Source organism: Triticum aestivum, chromosome 4A (assembly GCF_018294505.1).
Source record: "Triticum aestivum cultivar Chinese Spring chromosome 4A, IWGSC CS RefSeq v2.1, whole genome shotgun sequence".
Lineage (NCBI taxonomy): Eukaryota > Viridiplantae > Streptophyta > Magnoliopsida > Poales > Poaceae > Triticum > Triticum aestivum.
Window position 1 is genome coordinate 712,441,489 of NC_057803.1, and position 12,297 is coordinate 712,453,785.

General features: G+C 45.4%; 1 long non-coding RNA gene across 5 annotated transcripts; it reads left to right on the top strand.

The window, feature by feature from the left end:
- Positions 1 to 771: 771 nt before the first annotated feature.
- Positions 772 to 6,532, top strand: LOC123088292 (uncharacterized). Of its 5 annotated transcripts, XR_006441834.1 has the most exons (7): positions 772 to 3,951; positions 4,062 to 4,161; positions 4,238 to 4,317; positions 4,439 to 4,490; positions 4,747 to 4,814; positions 5,706 to 5,810; positions 5,997 to 6,532. It is a non-coding gene; the product is annotated as an uncharacterized lncRNA (long non-coding RNA). The 5 variants fall into 5 exon arrangements; XR_006441835.1 differs by lacking the exons at positions 4,062 to 4,161; positions 4,238 to 4,317 and having other exon boundaries at positions 772 to 1,374; positions 2,899 to 3,951; positions 5,997 to 6,528; XR_006441833.1 differs by having other exon boundaries at positions 772 to 4,317; positions 5,997 to 6,530.
- Positions 6,533 to 12,297: the final 5,765 nt, after the last annotated feature.

A 12,297-nucleotide genomic window follows, 5' to 3' on the forward strand; every position in this document is an offset into this window, starting at 1 on the left:
AGTTCACTGGAAATGCAAATCATCTCAAACATAATAAATTTACATCGAGATTCCAAGATCATCGAAGGACCACTACCGCCGTCAGAACGAGCCGTAGCTGTGCTGCCATCGTCACTCCCCAATTAGAGCTAGCTTGACCTTGTCGATGACCGTCGAGAAGTCCTCATGCACATGTCCCTAAGGACCAACACTATTGAATAGAATTGCAGCACCAAAAACCACCGCACGACAAGAACGCCCTACTTCACCGTCCCAAGGAGACGTCAGGAATCTCCATCGACTACATTCAGACGGACAAATTCAGAAAGGATCGGATCCCAAAAGACAAACATGAAAAAGAAGCGCTGCTATTCACCCGAGTGCCACACATGCGAGGACCAAAAACCCTAACCTACTACTAATTGAAGCGGAGGTACCGGGATTCCCCTTCCCGTCAGCGGCCGCCGGAGCGGTAGGTAAAGTGGAGGTGAATCCACAGGCTCGGCTGCAAACCCTGGAGGAGAAGAGTTTGCGGCCACGGGGGAGGAAACACTTTTGTCAACATTTGTTGGTATCCGCTTGATTTTATAACTATGTCAGCAAAATGAAATATTCGTCATTTTAGATAAACATGTTTCCAGAGAGTTCACATTAGTTTTGGGAAAGGTATTTAGTATTTTAAATTTGGCAATATGTAGACTTCATTTTTTATCTCCAAACCGGTGTGTCGCAGTTAATTTGTTACGTACAATTTTTTTTTGACGTGTTCGTTGTTCCTCCATGTGCGTGGGCACAGGCCCCAGCGCCGGCCCACCTGCTCTGCTTCCTCCCTCCCCCACCAACCCCTACCGCCGCCGCCGCCGCCGCCGCAGTCACCGTTCCCCACCCCTCCCCGGTCGGCCTCCACTACGCGCTCCACGGCCGAAGGGGGCGTAACACCGGCACCCTTCCTCGCCCCTCCTCCTAGTCCTAGGCCAGCTCCCTCCCTCACACACACTCTCCCTTCCATGGCGGATCGGCACGGCGAGGGCGGCGTGGCCTCGGCGCGGCGGCCGGGGCGCACAGACTTGGACGACCCATCGGCAGCGCGTGCAGGCGCACCTCCGGACCTCGACGCAGGTGGTGGGCCTCCTGACCCTGCTCATCGCCGGCGCAGCGCTGCTGCCTGCTGGTGCTGGCGGGGCTGACCCTCACGGGCGCAGTGGTGGCGCTCGTCTTCCTCGGCCCGCTGGCTGGCGCTGCTGACCAGCCCCATCTGGGTGCCGTTCGCGTTCGCGCTCCTAGTGGTGGCCGCCGCGGCGCTCTACTTCACCACCCTACTGTTGTGAAAATTGATAAACTTGATCTCATGCTTGTAGAGAAGGATGATTCAGAAAATCTTTCCAGCCCTACCAGGTTGTGATTTTGTGCCATCATATGACCATTCAGTAACTGATGTTCTTTTCTCAACTTCTTTAAAAGCACTGGATATGGATATGCTTATAAGATTGGTTTCACTGCACTTGATGTTCAGTAATAGCTAATAGGTACTTAGACATTCAAAAAAATTATCTGTAAGTCCCGTCACTCAGAGCTGCTTCTGTTAAAATGGTGATTATATTGTTAAATCATCCAGATAGTTCATGTTATTCATCATAGCTAATTTAAATCTTTCTAGGCTCTGTTTTCTGCTTTATAGTCTGTTTTTTCCAGTGTGTGCATGTCTGCACCTTTTGTTTTACTAATAATTTTTATAAATTGTATGACAGTTTCTTACTATGGATCACATGCAAATTTATTGAAGCAATATACCCTTACAAAATCTGAAGTAATATGCTATACTGGGCTTAGATTGCAAATGGCATGACTGTACAAGTACGCTGTGGACCTGGTATTGGAAACACTTGGAAAGTCTGAACACTTATTTGCATATTCAGTTTCATTTCTGATGACAAATGGGGCTAAACCTTTTTCTTTTGTCCTGAAATTACCTTTAGGCCTTTTCTGGTGACTTACTTGCATATTTAGTTTTTTCCTATTATTTGTTTAGAGAGTAAAACTGGATGCATCATTAAGGACAGGAATTTTAGTTCCTAATTTCTTTTCAGGTCACCTCCGCTAGCAGCTATAACATTTCGTAATTTTGTACGGTACACAAAAAACGAAAAATGGGGTGCTTTGGGCAGCTAAGGCTCTTAAATTTGGTCATAGATGGACTGTAGGAAAAGGAACCAAGATCAGGTTTTGGGAAGACAATTGGTTTGGCGCCTCCCCTTTATCTGTTCAATTTTGGCCTCTATATTCTATTTGTCACCAACAGTGTGTGTCTGCAGCTGATGTTTGGGATGGTCAAAACAGCAAACTTACTTTTTGTAGGATCTTTAACCCTGCCATGATGGAAGATCGGTACTGCCTAGAGCAGATCATCTTGGGAATTGCCTATACTGATTGTGAAGATGCTCTCATTTGGCAATATATGAACTAAAGGCAAATACACTACTGGTTCCCTCTACAGTATTATTAACTTAGAGGGGTTAAACCTATCTTTATTCCCTCAGTTTGGTCTATTGTGGTGCCCCCAAGAGTGCAGGTTTTCTTATGGTTTTTATCCCACAATAAACCTATGACAAAAGACAATCTCAGTAAGAGGGGGATTGAAAACCTCCCTGAGTGTGTCTTCTGTTCAGAACAAGGAACTATTACACACCTTTCTTTGATTGTGTGGTCGATAAAAACATGTGGCAACACATCTGTAATTTCTTTGTAATTAGTCTGGGAGATGACTTCCTTTCATTTGCCAGATACTGGCCTGCTAGTAAGAATCACACTGCTATTAATTCTGTCTGTGCATGTGCTTATGGAGTATATGGAAGATTGGAAATTCCCATATCTTCAAAAATGCCATGTGGACTGACATGAATAGTTTGGTGTATGATACAGGTGACTATCAGGCGGTGGATGATCCTTTTCAAAAAACATCATTTGGAGGGGCTGAAAAAAAATGTCCAATATGATAAATCAGCTCATACAAACCCCCTTCAGGCTGGGGGTGGGCTGATCTATGGAGGAGTGACGCAGCTGGGCAATGCAGAGGGGCTGGAGAGGTCAATGCTCAACAAGCTGTCGCTGTTTTCAAAACCTGCAGATGGCAACGAACCTTCCTCTCCTCACGGAAGAGATTGGAACCTCAAGCATGTGGTGTCCAGCCCAACTACGCCGCTAGATCTTACTGCTTCTCCAACACAATCCCCTCTGAAGAAGAAGGGGGCTGAAACAGTCTGGAAATGAAGATGGACTTCGGCTATGAACCTAACTCCATTGCAATCGTTTCCTAGATTGTCATCTTTCTCGTTTTTAATTTGGCTTTAGTTTTTGCTTTTCAATCTGCTCAAGCTGCGGCCTTATGAGCTGTAATAATCAGTAGAACTTTGCTAGATGTTTTTAGTTTTCCCTTCGGATGCGCTGTATCTCTGGTTTCGTTCAAGCAATGGAACCAGGGGGGCTTTGGCCCTCCTAGTAGTCTAAAAAAACGAAAAATAAAATGGCAGGTGTTCTTGCTAGATTAAAGTTGCACTTGAAATTGTAAAATCATTGTTTTCAGCCACTTGATTGAAATGTCGTTTATATAGGTTGTAAATTTGAAAGAAGCAAGGGATTTCTCCAGGAGCACAGGATTCATTTATGCTTTCATCGTTTGATACTCTCCTAGTTTATCCGAGCAAATTAATGTCTTCTTGTGCTGTCAGCTAATGTACTAGGACATAATCAATGAAGAATAGTATACACAATTTCTGATCTCCCATATTTTTTGTCTAACTTCACAGAAATTGGAATGGCAGTTACTTTCAGTTGATCTTTTACCCAACCCTGACATGTTTGCCGATACATGATTTAACTCTTCAAGCAGTCAAGATAACAAGCGAGATGATGATAGCAAAGCAAATGTTCTTTGGTGGTGAAAAGTTTTTGGCAGGAATATCAGGGGATTCTAATGTGAGTGTCTCTATCTCGAATATGATTTGTCAACTTTGAGAATTTGTTAATTGATGTTGGAAGTTCGTCATGTCTTGGCTTCCTCGCTTATAAATTTTGTCGAGCATCAGATAACTCTGCAACGAACGGAGCAGAACAGTCCACTTGTCCTGGAGGTTCAGCTACATGTTACTGAAGCTCTCTGTCCTGCTTTAAGTGAACCTTGTAACAGTTATGGACCATAAAACTTTAGCTTGTCGCTCAGTTCCTGTTTGTATCAGTCAAACCTGAAACGCATTTTTGTCAGGTTTATGGGCCTTTCTTTGATTCATGACTGGGGTATCTGCATGCTTAGATAGAGCAGATTTAGATCCTAAGTCTCAACAGGTTTCTTTTTCTCATGTAGTTTTTATGATTGCATTCTATGTAGTAGAATTATCAGATATAACACATATGGATATTCTTTGCATTCTTACTCTTTTCCTTCTCCTATTTTGCCAACATGCAGAAGCAGCAGGATCTTCCATGGTAAACAGACTTCCTTTGCATTGAAGATGCTCGTAAGGACTAGCAGCCCAATCAACTTTGAATATGCTATTTATAGACATATATAGTGACTCGTTTGTTGGAATTTTGTTTGCGTCAACAGAGTTTTAGCCTGAACTTCTAATGCAATCACTGTTCTTCTCACGGTTACATTTTTTTGCTTGTCTATTGAGTACTGTACGCTTCTCTGATTACATAATTATTCAGGCTTTCTTGTCAGAGAATTTTTTCTATTGTAGTCACCTAGTGTTTTTCTCATTATTTTTGAAGGGTAGCATTTCAGACAGGGAGAGTTCAAAAAACTCGTCTTGCATAAAGGTTGCTGGGCTGTTTCTGAGGTAAGATGCATACCGTGTTTATAGTGACGAAACTACACAAGTCATGAAGTTTATAGTCATTTACTTACTCTGTTAAATTAGATGGAAATCCAGTACAATTTATATCTATGCACTTCTTATATTACTTTGGCAATGTGAACTTCTGATATAACTGTGATAGAGATTTTATTTGAGCTATGGATATAATACTTCTTTCAATCTTTTTGTCAAAACCTGTTAGCAATACACACCTTTGCTGTGTCTCATGTGTGAATATTATTTCTACGTCGACACATTTTTTCGTCCTCTGTGGACATTGATACAACCATTTATACAAGTTGTTCCACCAGAATCTTTGCCTATGCCTGATTCTGGTGAATACTGATTATGCCTTCGTTTTTGTACTACTGCTTTTATCATATCAAGTTATCAACCGTCTCGGGGCCTAGTCTATTATGTTACTTTATCAGGTTAAAACATTTGTCCTCCAATTTATCCATTTGGGAATCAATTCTTGGAATTCGCTGCTGGGATTTCTTTCTTTTCATTTTATCGTCTTGAGACCACTCCTCTCCATCACCTCCAAAGTGTGCTTCGAAAACAGTCATCACATGCTAGCCTCTTACGGTGTGTCTTCTTCAACATTAACAGTGGAACATAATGTTCAACTTTTCTGTTTGATTAAATATTGCCTGTAATTTTGCATTTTAGGTGACCTTTCAGGAACAATCCTGTTTAAGAATTGCCTCATTGTTAGCTGATGGAGTTGTGCCCAATCACAGTGCCACATTTCCTGATTGCTCATTTAACAACCTGTCGTTTTCTCTCAAAGAGTTTGATCTATCTGTTCGGTTAGATTTAGAGGTGGACTGAGGTATACTGAGTCTTTACTGCATCGTTTCGGTATTACAGGACATGATGGTGGTCCAGGAGAAGGCCTCTTGAGAGGACTGAAGGATTTATCTTCTGGTCCACTTGGGAAACTTTTCACACCATCTCACGTCACTGACAAGGAAGGTAAGCATTTGCAACTTTCTAGATTGTAAAAGCTCTACTTTGGTTACTATTACTACTGAAACAATAACGGAGAAATGGTCCAAGTCCTTATTTCAGATGGTGGAGGAAGATCTTCCGTTTCTTGTTTTATTCCTTTCTTTTGTGTGAAAAGTGTTTCTCATTTCACCTTACCCCCTAATATTACAGAAGGAAGATCCGAAGACAATGACAGCAATTCAAAGTTTGATCTGGGGGTGCCAGATGATCTTGTTGTGTCAGTTGTTCTGTTAAGAAACTGGTTGTTCGCACTTGAAGGGACAGAAGAAGCACGCGATTGGTCTTCCCCTCGTAGTGGTGATCCTATTGGTAGGGATGATAAATGTGTGGAGGAACGTCGTACCCATCCTGGGCGACGACTGCGTGTTAATATAGGCCAGGGCGCGACTCCTGGCATAGCGTACAAGGTTGTTCAGATTACATGGAGACTTGGAGAGAAAGAGATAAAGAGATAAGAGGAGATTACAACCATATGACAACTAACTAGAGATCCTAGTCTAGCTTGGTTTGGACTCATCCACCGATGCAACCTGAACATATGTCACGGTGCAACATGTGTCGTTCAACACCCTCCCTTAATAACTTTGTTAAGTTGAGATTATGCTTGAATTCTTCAAAGTTTCTTGTGGGCAAGGCTTTGGTGAATCCATCTGCAACCTGATCTCGAGAATGTACAAAATGAATTTCCAATTGCTTATTGGCAACTCGTTCTCTAACAAAATGGAAATCAATTTCAATATGTTTAGTCTTTGCATGAAAAACAGGATTAGCAGACAGATAAGTAGCACCAAGATTGTCACACCACAAGCATGGGGCTTGAGTGTTTTTCACACCAAGCTCTCTCAACATGGACTGAACCCAAATGATCTCAGCTGTGGCATTGGCTAGGGCCTTGTACTCAGCTTTTGTTGCTTGATCGTGACACTGTAGCTTGTTTCTTTGCACACCATGATATTAAGTTTGGACCAAAGAACACTGCAAACCCACCAGTAGAGCGTCTGTCATCTACACATCCTGCCCAGTCAGAGTCAGAGAAAGCAATGACAAGTGTGAATGAGGACTTGGTGAAAGTAAGACCAAGATTCATGGTGTTTTTCACATATCTCACAACACGTTTAGCAGCAGTCCAATGAGTTTTAGTAGGTGCATGAAGAAACTAACAAACTTTGTTTACAGCAAAGGAAATATCCGGTCGTGTCAAGGTCAAGTACTGGAATGCTCCTACCAAGCTTCTGTACCTGGTGCTATCATCAGGACTCAAAAGTTCTCCTTCTGCAAGTGACAATTTCTCTGTATACTAGATAATGGAGTTGGTGAAGGTTTGCAACCTTGTAACCCAACTCTTCTCACCAGGTCAGTAGCATACTTTTCTTGAGAGAGATGGAGGCTATCACCTTGTTTCTTTACCTCAATCCCTAGGAAGAAATGCAAGTCTCCCAAGTCCTTGAGGGCAAATTCAGCACTCAAATCCTTCAGCAGCCCTGATGTTGCCTCATCAGATGAACTTGTGACTATAATATCATCAACATATATGAGAACAAATATGGATGTTTTCAGTTTATTGTAAATGAACAAAGATGTGTCAGACTTAGAAGGAACAAAACCAAGAGCTTGTAGTTTCTGACTGAGTCTAGAGTACCAGGCCATGGGAGCTTGCTTCAGTCCATATAGAGGTTTGTCAACTTTGCAAACATGAAACGGTTTGTTTTTGTTCTCAAACCCAGGAGGTTGTTTCATATATACTTCCTCTTCCAGAACGCCATGGAGAAACGCATTCTGCACATCTAGCTGTCGAAAGCTCCATCCCCTGGAAACAACAATAGAGAGCACAAGACGAATAGTTGCAGCTTTAACAACAGGACTAAAAGTGTCCTCATAGTCGATGCCATATCGTTGTATAAAGCCTTTTGCAATGTGTCTGGCTTTGTAGCGATCTATGGTTCCATCAGATTTCCATTTGACTCTGAAGACCCACTTACAATCAGTTAATTTTTTTACCTTGTCGTGGAGGAACCAGATGCCATGTGTGATTTTTCAGAAGTGCCATGTGTTCTTCTTCCATGGCCTTCTTCCACTTTGTATCACTGAGTGCCTCGCCAAGAGAGCGTGGTTTATCTGTAGAGCAGGCAAGACCAAACTTCGTTATTTGCTTGTAATTAACTGGTTTAGTTACCCCTTTTTGGAGACGTGTGCATGAAGCAACAGGAGGTGCAGCAGAGATATCCGGCGCAGCAGATCCCCCGATGGAGCCCTCTGCACCGACCGCCTCGTCATCATGCAGGGCAGACGGATCGTCTGCGGCATCTGGAGCGGGAGGTGGCACGGGTGAAGTGGGGCGTGGCGCTGAAGATCCGAGGCTGCGCAGCACGTCCGGCTCAGGCTCATCATGCGGCAATGATGAGGCGGGCCCGGCCAAATCTACGTCGGATCACGCGTCTGGAGGCGCATCAAGGGACCGGCCCGGATCAGCTTCGGAGGCCGCGCCTGGCGCCAGGTGATGGGGCTGCGCGCCGGTCGGCTGACGGTGCTCGAAGTGGAGGGGCCCAGCGAGTCTCGATGCGCCGCGTGAGGGCGTCCAAGTGGTGCGGGCCGGAGGGAGCACCCAAGCCAGTGGCGAGGCGCGACGTGGCGGGCGCGGAGGCGAGGTTGCGGCGCTCGCCAGACGAGGCGGGATCCCGCGCGCTGCCAGTCTGGGGTGGCCCCGATCCCGAGGGCGATCCGCTGCCATCTTGCAGGGAACCAATCCCGAGGAGGATCTGCTCCCCAACCCTGGACGCATAAAATGTGACGTGTTGGGAGCATTTTCTTCATTGTTTTTGTTGATTTCTGCACCATTTTCTTCACAGTTTTCATCATCTGCATCATCACAAAACTCATGGACGTGGTTATGAGCATTAGTCAACATTGAGTCACTACATTTTTTTCCCCTTGGGTGATGCCGGTGAGACTAGAAGGCAAGAGAAGAATTTCTTTGCGAAGTAGAGCTCCGGCATTGGGGTGTAGGTCGGAGAAAGGGAACTTTGTCTCGTCAAAGACAACGTCCCGAGAGATATAAATGCGACCAGTAGAAACATCAAGACACTTTACACCTTTGTGTTGAGCACTATAGCCTAGGAAGACGCACTGTTTGAAGCGAAACATGAGCTTGCGAAAGTTGTAGGGACGAAGATTTGGCCAACAAGCGCAACCAAACACACGAAGAGTAGTGTAGTCGGGTTTGGTGTGAAGGAGACACTCAATAGGAGTTTCATAGTTGATGACACGACTAGGTAGCATGTTGATGATGTGGACAGCCGCAAGGAAAGCCTCACCCCAAAACTTAAGGGGCATGGAGGCACCAGCAAGTAATGCTAGACCAACTTCAACGATGTGTCTGTGCTTGCGTTCAGCAGACCCGTTTTGTTGGTGAGCATGTGGCAAGACACGTGATGAGATATGCCAATTTTCTGAAAGAAAGAATTTAACTTTTCATATTCTCCACCCCAATCGGATTGGAGAGCAAGGATTTTGCAATCAAATTGGCGCTCAACAAGAGCTTGGAAGTTCAGAAAAAATTGAAACACATCGGATCGCTTCTTAAGAAGATAAATCCAGGAAAATTTGCTATAGTCGTCTATGAAACTCACATAATACGTGTGTCTACCAACAGAAGAGGGGACAGGCCCCCACACATCGGAGAAAACAAGTTGCAAAGGCTTTGTAGAAATGCTGGTAGAAACTGGATAAGTTAATTGATTGCTTTTAGCCCTTTGACATGAATCACAAATTGTTTCGACATCACGCTCTCCAACATATGGGAGCTTATTTTTCCTAAGCAAACGCTCAACTAAAGAAAAAGATGCATGCCCTAAGCGATCGTGCCATCGTGTTGAAGACACTTTGGTGGCACTGAAAACTTGTTTATTGAGTCTTCTAATCTCCGGAATCAAAGGGTAAAGCCCACGAACGCATCTACCTCGATAGAGCACCTTTTTCGTTACCTGATCCTTGATCAAAAAGAAGTATGGGTGAAATTCAAGAAAGACATGATTGCCAATAGCAATACGATGGACTGAAAGAAGACTCTTTGAGGCACTAGGGACATGCAAAAAATTTCTAAGATGAATTTTTTGATGAGGGGTTTTAACAATTGAGTGACCAACGATGACTAATTTTCATACCTTCTCCACTTGCCGTGTGGATGTGATCTTTGCCACGGTACTTCTCACGCATGGTCACCTTCTCCAGCTCACTAGTGATGTGGTTTGTGGCGCCGTTGTCGACGTACCAATTCGTGTCGAAGCCGTAGGAGCCATCAGCAGCTCCGGCCACCTTCTCATCCTGCGATGAGTCATCTTCATCTTCCTCAAACCGATACCAGCAGTCTTTTGCCGAGTGACCCAGGCGTGATCTGTTGTTGGAGCTACTGTTGCGGCGGCCTCTGTTATTGGAGGAGGAAGACCGGCCGCCGTGCATGTTGTTGGCGCTGCTGCTGTTGCTGTTGTGGGCGCCCCTGCCCTTTCCGTTCCGCGGTGGACCACAGTAACGAGAGCCCCCGCCGCGGCCGCGGGTGGCAGCATTGGCAGATGACTTGAAGCCACCTCCCGCGCCTTGGAAGAGAGCCACCCTCTGATCGAAATTGCTCATCTGTCCGAACAACTCGTCGAGGGTGACCGGAGTGGTCCTGGCGTCGAGGGCGGAAGTGGCTGGTACTCCATGTCAAGCGCGTTGAGGATATACAAGATGAGCTCATCATCCTTCAACGGCTTTCCAGCCGCGGCGAGCTCGTCGGCGAGTCCCCGCATGTACGCGAAGAAGGTAGCCACCGGTTGCGTCCCCTTCTGCGCGTTGGTGAGGGCAGCTCGGATGTTGTTGACGCGGGACAGCGACGTCGATGAGAACATGCTCGCCAACGCTGTCCAGAGCTCTCGTGCATGCGCGATGGAAGTCACCTGCACTAGCACTTCCTTTGACAGATTATTTAGAAGATACCCAAGTACCTGCTGGTCCTCTCGGAACCAGACGACATGGAGGGGATTGGGGATGGCTTCCTCCTTTCCATCCTTGTCCTTGCTGACAACGAACTCGGCCGGCTCCGCCGTGCTTCCATCAACGTATCGAAGAATCCAGCCCCTCTCAGCTGTGGCGTGATCTGGGTGCGCCATAAGACGTAGTTGGTGCGGGTGAGGCGCTCGGTGATCTGGCCGGAGAGAGGGGAGGAAGCAGCGGCGGATGAAGCCATGGCAGGAAGCTGCGGTGGAGAGGAGGAACGCTAGATGGGAAGAGTCAGCCTCTGTATACCATGTGGAGGAACGTCGTACCCATCCTGGACGACGGCTGCGTGTTAATATAGGCCAGGGCGCGACTCCTGGATAGCGTACAAGGTTGTTTAGATTACATGGAGACTTGGAGAGAAAGAGATAAAGAGATAAGAGGAGATTACAACCATATGACAACTAACTAAAGATCCTAGTCTAGCTTGGTTTGGACTCCTCCACCGATGCAACCTGAACATATGTCACGGTGCAATATGTGTCGTTCAACAAAATGCTGGCATAAACCTTCAGGAATCTGCACGTGTCAGCCAAAAGTAGTGACCGACCTAACTTGGGAGGTGCAGAGAAGGTGCTGGACGAAAGAACATTTCCAGTGGAGCGATTTACGGTATATCCATGGCTGCTATACTTCTGTATTTCGATTTGTTACTCTCCTTCTATGTATTCTGACAGGCCGATATTTGTTGGTACCTTCAGGCTGGAATTGAAGGTTTACAGGCAATAAAACCTCGCTTGAGAAATCAATTCATTGGAATAGAAAATTAAATAAAGATCAATTAGGCGGTGGGAAACTGGGAATGCAAAGTGGATAATGGATAATATAAAGTTCTCAGTTAAAGAACCGGTAGGAATACTTCTTTCAATATTTTTGTCAAAACCTGTTGGGAATACACTGTTACTAGATACCTCAACTACTTATATCCATTTGAACACGCAGACTGAGGCCGTGGCAAAAAAAGAAGAGCTGGAGCACCTTTTCCATGATTTGCAGATCTTACGGTGATGCAATGGGGATGATCACTACTGGAATTCTCGGGCCCCTTAAGTTTGATAAGTCTCTTAGCCAGGGAACCATCGAACAGCTGAGGAACCTAGGTATGGAATGAACTACTTTACATGCCCTGGGCTTCACATTATTTTTTGGGTTGCTCTTTCAATGAGGTTTCAAGTGTCTTACAAACTCGTGCTACTGCAGGAACTGGAGGTCTGGACAGTATCTTTTCAACTAGCAGGCCCAGCAGGCAGAACAGCTTTGGCAGCGTCGGCACCCCTAGGACCCCTGGGACTCCAGTCTTTCACGCAGTCTCGAATGTGGCGTCCAAAGAGGCCCTGGAAGCGACAATCGCCTCGCTACAGAGTGACATTTCTGAATCCAAGGCCAGATGCGCGTCCCTAACCAGCGGAGAAAATATGCA